Raw genomic sequence first — 8,788 nt, forward strand, 5'->3', positions numbered from 1 at the left:
CCACGCATCTTAGCTTACTATAGGGCTTACTAGTAAAGTATCCTAAATTCAGAGAGATAAAAAATTAACTGCATTATTGACAATACTTGTATCAATTGGATCACTCAAGCATCATAATTTTTTTGTTATATACACTAATGTACTATTGGTTTATAGTTTTCCTTTCTTTTAAGGTTTTTATGTGGTTTTGTATTAGGACAATGCTTTCTCCATAGAATAAGTTAAGAAATTTTCCCTCTCTATTTTCTGAAACAGATTGTAGAGAATTTCTTCCATAAATGTTTGATAGGATTCACCAGTGAAAACATCTGGGCTTAGTGCTTCATATATTGGTATATTATTAATTAACTATTGATTCAATTTCTTTATTAGATGGATGCCTGTGCAAATGATGTATTTCTCCTTGTGTGAGCTTTGGTAGTTTGTGTCTTTCAAGGTTTTGATCCATTTCATCTGAATTATCAAATTTATAGACATCGAGTTTCTTCATAATGTTCCTTTATTGTTCTTTTTATGTCCATGGAATCAATAGTGATGAATCCTTTTTCATTTTTGATATTAACAATTAGTATCTTCTCTCTTTTTTTCTTGGTTAGTCTGTCTAGAGGTTTCTCAGTTTAGTTGATCTTTTCAGAGAAACAGCTTTAGTTTTGTTTATTTTTTTTATTGATTTTCCATTTTAAATTTCATTGATTTCACTCAAATTTTTGTTTCCTTTTTTCATTTATTTTAGGTTTTTAGTGCTAATCTTTCCTAGTTTCCTTATGTAGAAGCTTACGTTATTGATTTTTAGATCTTTCTTTTTGTGTAATGTATGCATTAAATGCTATTACTTTCTCCCTACATGCTTTTTGGATTTTGTCTAAAGCTTTTAGTTGCAATCAGTGGTAGAGATACACTCTAGTCAACTTACCTTGTCATGTTGGAAGATGAACCTCTATATCATGAATTCAGGGTATGTTCTGAATAGATAATTGGAATGTGAAGGATAATAAAGTTGGAGTGGAGATGATGCTTTTTGACTCTGAGGACTAAGTAGGTGAGAATTCCTTTGAGGTACTGGATATAAGTATCTGAAGCTAGGAAAAACTTCTTTTAGTCACTTCTATGAACCAGTTGTGGCAGGCTGGAAATCTAAGAGAATGGTATATAAATGAACAACTTTGTGGTTATCTTAAAACTGGGGAAGACTGCCTTCCACATGGGAGGGCTGGTGTCTATTTCTCTCTTTACAACCTTATCTAGGCTTTGGTTTGTTCTCACTACTCAAATCATTATCCTATTTAGACAAATATAAACTACAGTTATACATCAAAGTTATTAGCAGCCATGGTCATTTGCTCTAGATCCCGGAAGAATAATTTGTGATGCATACAAATATTTTTGAATCATTTAAATATATGTTACCCAGTCATTGGTATGGGTTTGCGGATAAGAAAACTCATAATATATTCCATAATATATTCATTCATAACTCTAATAATATGTTTCATTCATCTGCATGAGACATCATATTTTATTTCATTTTTAATGATGTATGTACATGTTCTATCAATCTGCCTACGAATTAAGAATTTTAACATAGTTGCTCATTTCCTGTAATAAATGGCACTTAGAGATGTTCAACAAATAAGTGCTGAATTTATGAATAGTTTTATTTTATCTTTTAAGTGATTCAAAGATTATTTTATGCAAAAATATCAGAAATTGAATTAAACTTATGGTAATTAACTTACCCATACCAATAGCAATATCACAAATCCTTATAATGTTTGAAATAGTACTGTAGATTCCCATCCTATGCCAAAAAGTAGCATCTTCTATTAGCATTTGTATATTACAAAGACAATATTTAAATCAGTTGTCAATTGTTTTGAAGAGTGGCTGTGCTTTATTTTCACGTCTTAATATATAAATTGGCAAAAATTTTCATCAGCATGTGTCTGGTTTTAATGAGCTTTGATTTATTTATAAGGATGAACTGTTCTTTAGAAAGGCAAAACTCAAAATAGCTCATCAGTCCATAAATAACTACAATTAATTCATTTAGCCTAAGATCTACAATATAATTATATATATATATATATATATATATATATATATATATATTCTTTTTTGTAAATGTTTTATCCTATGCCACTAGAGTGTAACTTCACCAATATATTATGAACTCCTTTACATGAATTTTAAACTTTATTTTAATGTTAGCAGAAGAAATGTTGTCTAGAAAATAGAAATATCTCAATAATTGGTTGTTGGTTGAGTATATTGATTGAATGAGATTTTAATTTTTCTCCTTTATTATACAGTGTTTAAGTTCAAAGCTTGTATCTGTCTCCCTTTGGAGAATGCTCTATTTCCTCAAACCATTTCCTAAATTGCTAAGTACCCCAGTTTCTCAATCCCCAGGCAGCCCAGAGAGTGTGCTGTGCAAACTTTCCCTCAGGACAATGCCATTTCCTCAACAGAGTAAAAATGTGTCATAAATCTTGTTAATATAAAGCTTATAAATGGTATTTTTTCTTTTGAAGTATAATTTTTTAAAATGACACTAATTATGACTCCTTGGTACCTCTGACATAATGCAAGAAATCATAATCTATCTCCTTTTGTTCTGTAATTCATGCTTGCTCAAACTAAATGAATATGCAAGTCAATGGAGAGAATTCCTTTATATTGTGACATTGAAAGGGTGGAATAAAATATGTTATAACAGATTCTCTAATCAGTATTTTATTAGTATAATACAGTATAATATATATTGATATATTAACATATATTGTATGATATATTATACTAATATCACTATATTAGTTTTAAATATTTCACAAGAAATCTTGATTATTCTTGATTATTCTAAGATCAAAGGCAAGCTTTCTCACATGCAGTACATTAAAACTATATTTATGGGAGAAACTAAGATGGCAGCTAGCTGAGACACGGTGAAAAACACTAGCTGAAAATGACCCAGAATACCGGTTACAGTGATGCACAAGCTGGATGAGGGCTCCTAGCTCCAGAGGGGCCATATACTTGGTGAAACCGGGAGTCGGTATTCTGAAACAAGTGAGTAAGCTGGCTGGAAGACTCTCAGCTGCGCAGCTGTCTGGGGAAGCCAGGGTTCAGAGTTTGGAGACCAACTGGCTCTTTTTAAAAAAAAAAAAAAAAAAAAAGGGAAAAACCCAGGAGCGGCTCCAGCTGCGATTGTGGGAACCACGCAGGAAAACGCAGCAAGAGGGGGCTGGGCTGGCCTCTCAATGTCTGGCCAGGAAGATAGCCTGCAGCAGATACCCTTGGGTCCCAGGGAACAGAGGGGAGAGCCGGAAGCAGAAAGAAACCCTGCGGCTTGCAGCTGGCCCCCAGAGGGCTGGATAAACTCCTGCCCGGGGCCGTGCCCACAGCCCAGAGCCCTGCCAGTTGTCCCAGAGCTGGAAAGGAGGAACTGTGCGAGGAGGAGGGGGCTGAGAAGCCCCATTCGGCCATTTTTGCTTCAGGCTGAGAGCACCGCTGCACGGCCCGGCGGCCCAGGGCTTCCCTTGAGGGACGGCGTGCACTGGTGACATAGCGCAGCATTCCGTCAGCTGAGCTCCTAGAGGATCATGGCTGGGAGGGGAGACTCACTTGGAGAACCCAGGGACGCTACACCAAGTCCAGTGGTTTGTGGATCAGCGAGAGAGAGGGTCTGGGGCTGAACTGAAATGAAGGCTTAGACTCTTGCGGAGTCCTTGAATCTCCGGGAACCTGGGGGATTTGAACATTAGAACTGCCCCTCTTCCCTGGCCACCTGTACACATGCCCCACATTCAGGGTGGATGGCTCCAGCAACACACCCAGACTGAGTTCTCCAACAGAACCCACAACAATCATTTCCCCACACACCATGGGAACAAGGTTGAGAACTGACTTGAGGGATATAGGTGACTCACACACGCCATCTGCTGGTTAGTTAGAGAAAGTGTATGTCACCAATCTGTGTTTCTGAAAAATTAGATCGATATCCCTTTTTTTTTTACAACTTGAAAGAACCCTATCAAGCAAAACAAATGACAAGATGCCAAAAACAACAGAAAATCTTAATGCATATGATAAAACCAGAAGATATGGAGAATTCAGCTCCAAACACACAAATCAAAATATCGGAAGATACATAGTACCTCACAAAATTAATCAAAGAACTACAATTGAGGAATGAAAACATGGCAAAGTATTTAAAGGACATCAAGAAGACCATGGCCCAGGATATACGTGCCATAAAGAAGACCCTAGAAGAGCATAAAGAAAAATTGCAAGAGTAAATAAAAAAATAGAAGATCTTATGGAAATAAAAGAAACTGTTGGCCAAATTAAAAAGCCTCTGGATATTCACAATACAAGACTAGAGGAAGCTGAACAACATCTCAGTGTCCTAGAAGCCCACAGAACAGAAAATGAAAGAACAAAAGAAAGAATGGAGAAAAAAATTGAAAAAATTGAAATGGATCTCGGGGATATGATAGATAAAATAAAATGTCCAAACTTAAGACTCATTGGTGTCCCAGAAGGGGAAGAGAAGGGTAAAGGTCTAGAAAGAGTATTCAAAGAAATTGTTGGGGAAAACTTCCCCAACCTTCTACACAATATAAATACACAAAGCATAAATGCCCAGTAAACTCCAAATAGAATAAATCCAAATAAACCCACTCCAAGACATATTCTGATCAGGCTGTCAAATACTGAAGAGAAGGAGCAAGTTCTCAAAATAGCAAGAGAAAAGCAATTCACCACATACAAGGGAAACAACATAAGACTAAGTAGTGACTACTCAGCGGCCACCATGGAGGTGAGAAGGCAGTGGCATGACATATTTAACATTCTGAGAGAGAAAAATTTCCAACCAAGAATACTTTATCCAGAAAAACTCTTCTTCAAATTTGAGGGGGAGCTTAAATTTTTCACAGATAAATAAATGCTGAGAGACTTTGCCGATGAAAGACCTGCCCTACTTCACATTCTGAGGGGAGCCCTGCCAGCGGAGAGACAGGGAAAAAAAAGATATAGAGAATTTTAACAGACATATATAGTACCTTACATCCCAAATCACCAGGACACTCATTTTTCTCTAGTGATCACAGATCTTTCTCCAGAAGGGACCATAAGCTGGGACATAAAACAAGCCTCAAGAAATTTAAAAAAAAAAAAAAAAAAAAGTGAATATACTCAAAGCGCATTCTCCAAGCACAATGGAATACAAATAGAAGTCTATAATTTTTGAACTATAATTCCACTAGTTACTTCGTACAGGATATAAAATACACAAACTCTAAGGACAAATCAGTGGTTTTGAACTCAATGTAAAATATGTAATTTTAGACAACTATATAAAGGTGGGGAAATGGAGGAGTATAGGAGCATAGTTTATGTGTCCTATTGAAGTGAAGGTGGCATCAAAGAAAAACAAGATTGATATGGATTTAAGAGGCTAATTTTAAGCCCCACAGTAGACACAAAGAAATTATCAGAGAATATAACCATAGAGATGAAAAGTAGAGTTTGGATTAAGAGAAATGGGGGAAGGGGCAATGGGGGTTAAGAAATGAGAGTAGGGTTGCTGTTTGAGGTGAAGGGAAATTTCTAGTAATGGATGGTGGGCAAGAGCATTACAACATTCTAAATTTGATTAATCCCACTAATGAAAGGCTAGGGAGGAAGTGGAATGGGAAGATTTAGGCTGTATATATGTTTCCACAACTGAAAAAAAAAAAAAAAGACAGTCTACCTAGAGGACAATTGAATGCTAAGGATGCACTTGGATGGGATTGGAGGATAGAGGACAGGCGGCTCAAAGGGACACAGTTGAGACATAAGGAAGAGGAAATATACAATGTAAGCTTTGTGTCATTGTTGAATCTCTTGTACTTCTTAGCTGCGCTTAATGGGATTGCATAAAAGAATGTTCTTGTTCATGGGAAGTGTATACGTGAATTATAGTATATGTTCAAGGATGTGTGCAGCTAACTCTCATATGTTCAGTAGACAGAGCAATAGATGATGGATGATAGATAGGGAGGGAAAGAAATAATGATGTGACAGCATGTTAAAGTTGGATTGAGCTATCGGGAGAGGGGGGTCAGGGTATGATGGAATTCTGTGTATGGGGCTAGTATTGATTTTGCAACTGTTCATATAACTTTGAATTTATTTCAAAATAAAAAAAAAACAAAAAAACTATATTTATGGCTGGGATTTTATAGATAATGTAATTCTTCACCCTTATTTAAAAACACATTAACAGAAACACACTGCTAAAGTAATTTAATAAATAGTACACCAAGAGTTAAAAACAATGCTAAAACAATATTAAATTTTTATAACCTCTATTTATGTGCTTTTTTCCATTTACAGTTTAGAAGGTAGGAACATATAGTCTATATGTTAGAATTTGGTACAAAATTATATGATCACAGATTTTTTTCTCCCAGATTTTACTAGTTATTTATCCCTGGATTAAGTGTTTTTCAAATTACATCATTTAAAAAAAAAATACAGCAGCCTTCTTGTCTTCAGAAATTTATGTATCTCTACTGATACAATTCTTAATAAATAAAATTCTTAGTATAATTAACAACATTTTGGATACTTTCTACATAATGATTTGACAGTAAATGCTTTTTTCTTATTAATAGAAATCATATTTCCAGCAAATTTGGAGTGTTGAGAAATTTGAAAGTAAAGACATTTTGTATTTAAGGTGCACTATTCTTACTTAATTGCCACATAAAACAGATTGAGTAGTCAGGAAATGATTTAATTTTGTACTTGAGTTCTACTTGGAGAATTTGAATTGTTTATAATAATTAGGTATATATGTATCCAAAATAGCCAGTCATCAATTCCTTAAAATAATTATCTAGATCTTCTTAACCAATTTCAAGATAAAATAAATCTTATGACTTTTATTTATGTTTAAAAATGTATATATAGGGATAAAATTTATAAGAAGCTATGCATCCTCTTGAATGTAGTTTTCTAAAAATTCAGTTTAGTAATAAGGAGTGTTTATTTTGTCCTTTATTAAACTTAAATTTTAGTTATGAATTATATGAATTAATGGGAAAATATTAATTCCTTTAATAGAAGGCAGACTTATATGCATAGGAATAATAACAGAATACTCCTGAATTCTTATTAAAGTATAATTAATAATAAATGCTATTTCCAAAGCTTAGAGAAAATGAATAGTAAGTCAACCACAAGTGAATTCGATAGCTAAAATTTCAGAATAAACAGAATTGTAAAAGAATTAAAAGAGTGGAAAATTCCAAATTATAGTGTACTAAAATTTTGGTGTTTAATAATCTTCTTATTGCTTTGTCCTCTGTATCTTAAATATATTTTCTTTCATCTTAATTAAACTGCATTGTCCTTTTATTTCTTCCTTACAGCAGTGGTATTAATTATAGTTTATTTTTGTTGTATTTTGTTTGTTTTTGTTTTTTTTTTAAAGCAGCAATCCTAATAGTGAGGTTAGGTCATATGTAATCTATCAGTACCTAAAACAGTAAAAAACACATTTCATTGGAACATATTTATTTTGCACACATATTTAGAATAATTATTTCTTGAGGCTGATCAAAGAGAAAAATGAAGCTGCTTCAATTAATCCAATATTTGCAACTGGCCATCATATTATATGAGTATTTGGTTTGAATTATTCAAATAATTGGTTTTGGTAACATAATATTGAAAGAAAACCTGATCCATAGGCTTTAGTAGGTACAAATACTAACATTTTTTTACCTACTGTTTATTCTATTAAAATAATTTAAACACTTGGAAACAAACAAGCAGGAGATTCATATTCAGGTTGAATCCATGTAAAGATATGGCTCTAATATGGGTTAAATTGTGCCCCCCCACCCCCGCCACCAAAGCCATGTTCAAGTCCTACCCTCTGGTCTGGTGCATGTGATCTTATTTGGAAGAAGGGTTTTTGAAGATGTTACTAGTTAAGATGAGGCCAAAATGTATTAGGGAGGGCCCTAATTCAATATGATTTATTTCCTAATCCAATATGTCCTTATTTCTGGATGCTGAAAGACAGACACTAGATAATATCACGTGATGACTGAGGTAGATGTGAAGATCAGGGATTGCTGGCAAACCATCAGAAGAAGCTAGGAAGAGGAAGGAAGGATTCTTGCCTATAGATTTCAGACTTCCAGCCTCCTGGACTATAAAACAATAACTTCCTGTCGTTTTAAGCCATCCCATTTACGGTACATTTTTATGGCAGCCCTAAAAGTTAAGACATATCATTAGTAAATTTATTCTGGAAACTGAAAGAAAATAGATTTCTTGTGGTTTTTAAACTTTTATGTTTTTGTAAAAAAAGTATTTTTACATATACTTTACTAAATTGGACATGCACAGCAGTGTGATTGGAAAACATAATTTTAGATAATTCTCTACTCTTTTTCTGTGAAGTAATGTTAGTTTCAAAACTGAATTTATTTTTGCATGTCGAGTACAAAATTCATTATGTATGTAACTCCAGACGTTTTGCCTTTGCAAAGAGGTTAACAATGTGAGATATCACATTGCCAAATTGAGTTCATTATGTTTATGAAAATATCGGCGAATTATGTGTTATCATCTGATATTTGAGAAGAGATTTATATAAAAGAGATTTCATAAAGATTCAAAATTGAAAGAACATATGACTCCTTGCTGTACCAGAAATATTTGTCTGGAATTATTAAGCATCCTCAATATGAAAACGTACATTCCAGTGTTGCTCAAACTTTTTTTT

Source organism: Choloepus didactylus, chromosome 12 (genome assembly GCF_015220235.1).
Source record: "Choloepus didactylus isolate mChoDid1 chromosome 12, mChoDid1.pri, whole genome shotgun sequence".
Taxonomy (NCBI): domain Eukaryota; kingdom Metazoa; phylum Chordata; class Mammalia; order Pilosa; family Megalonychidae; genus Choloepus; species Choloepus didactylus.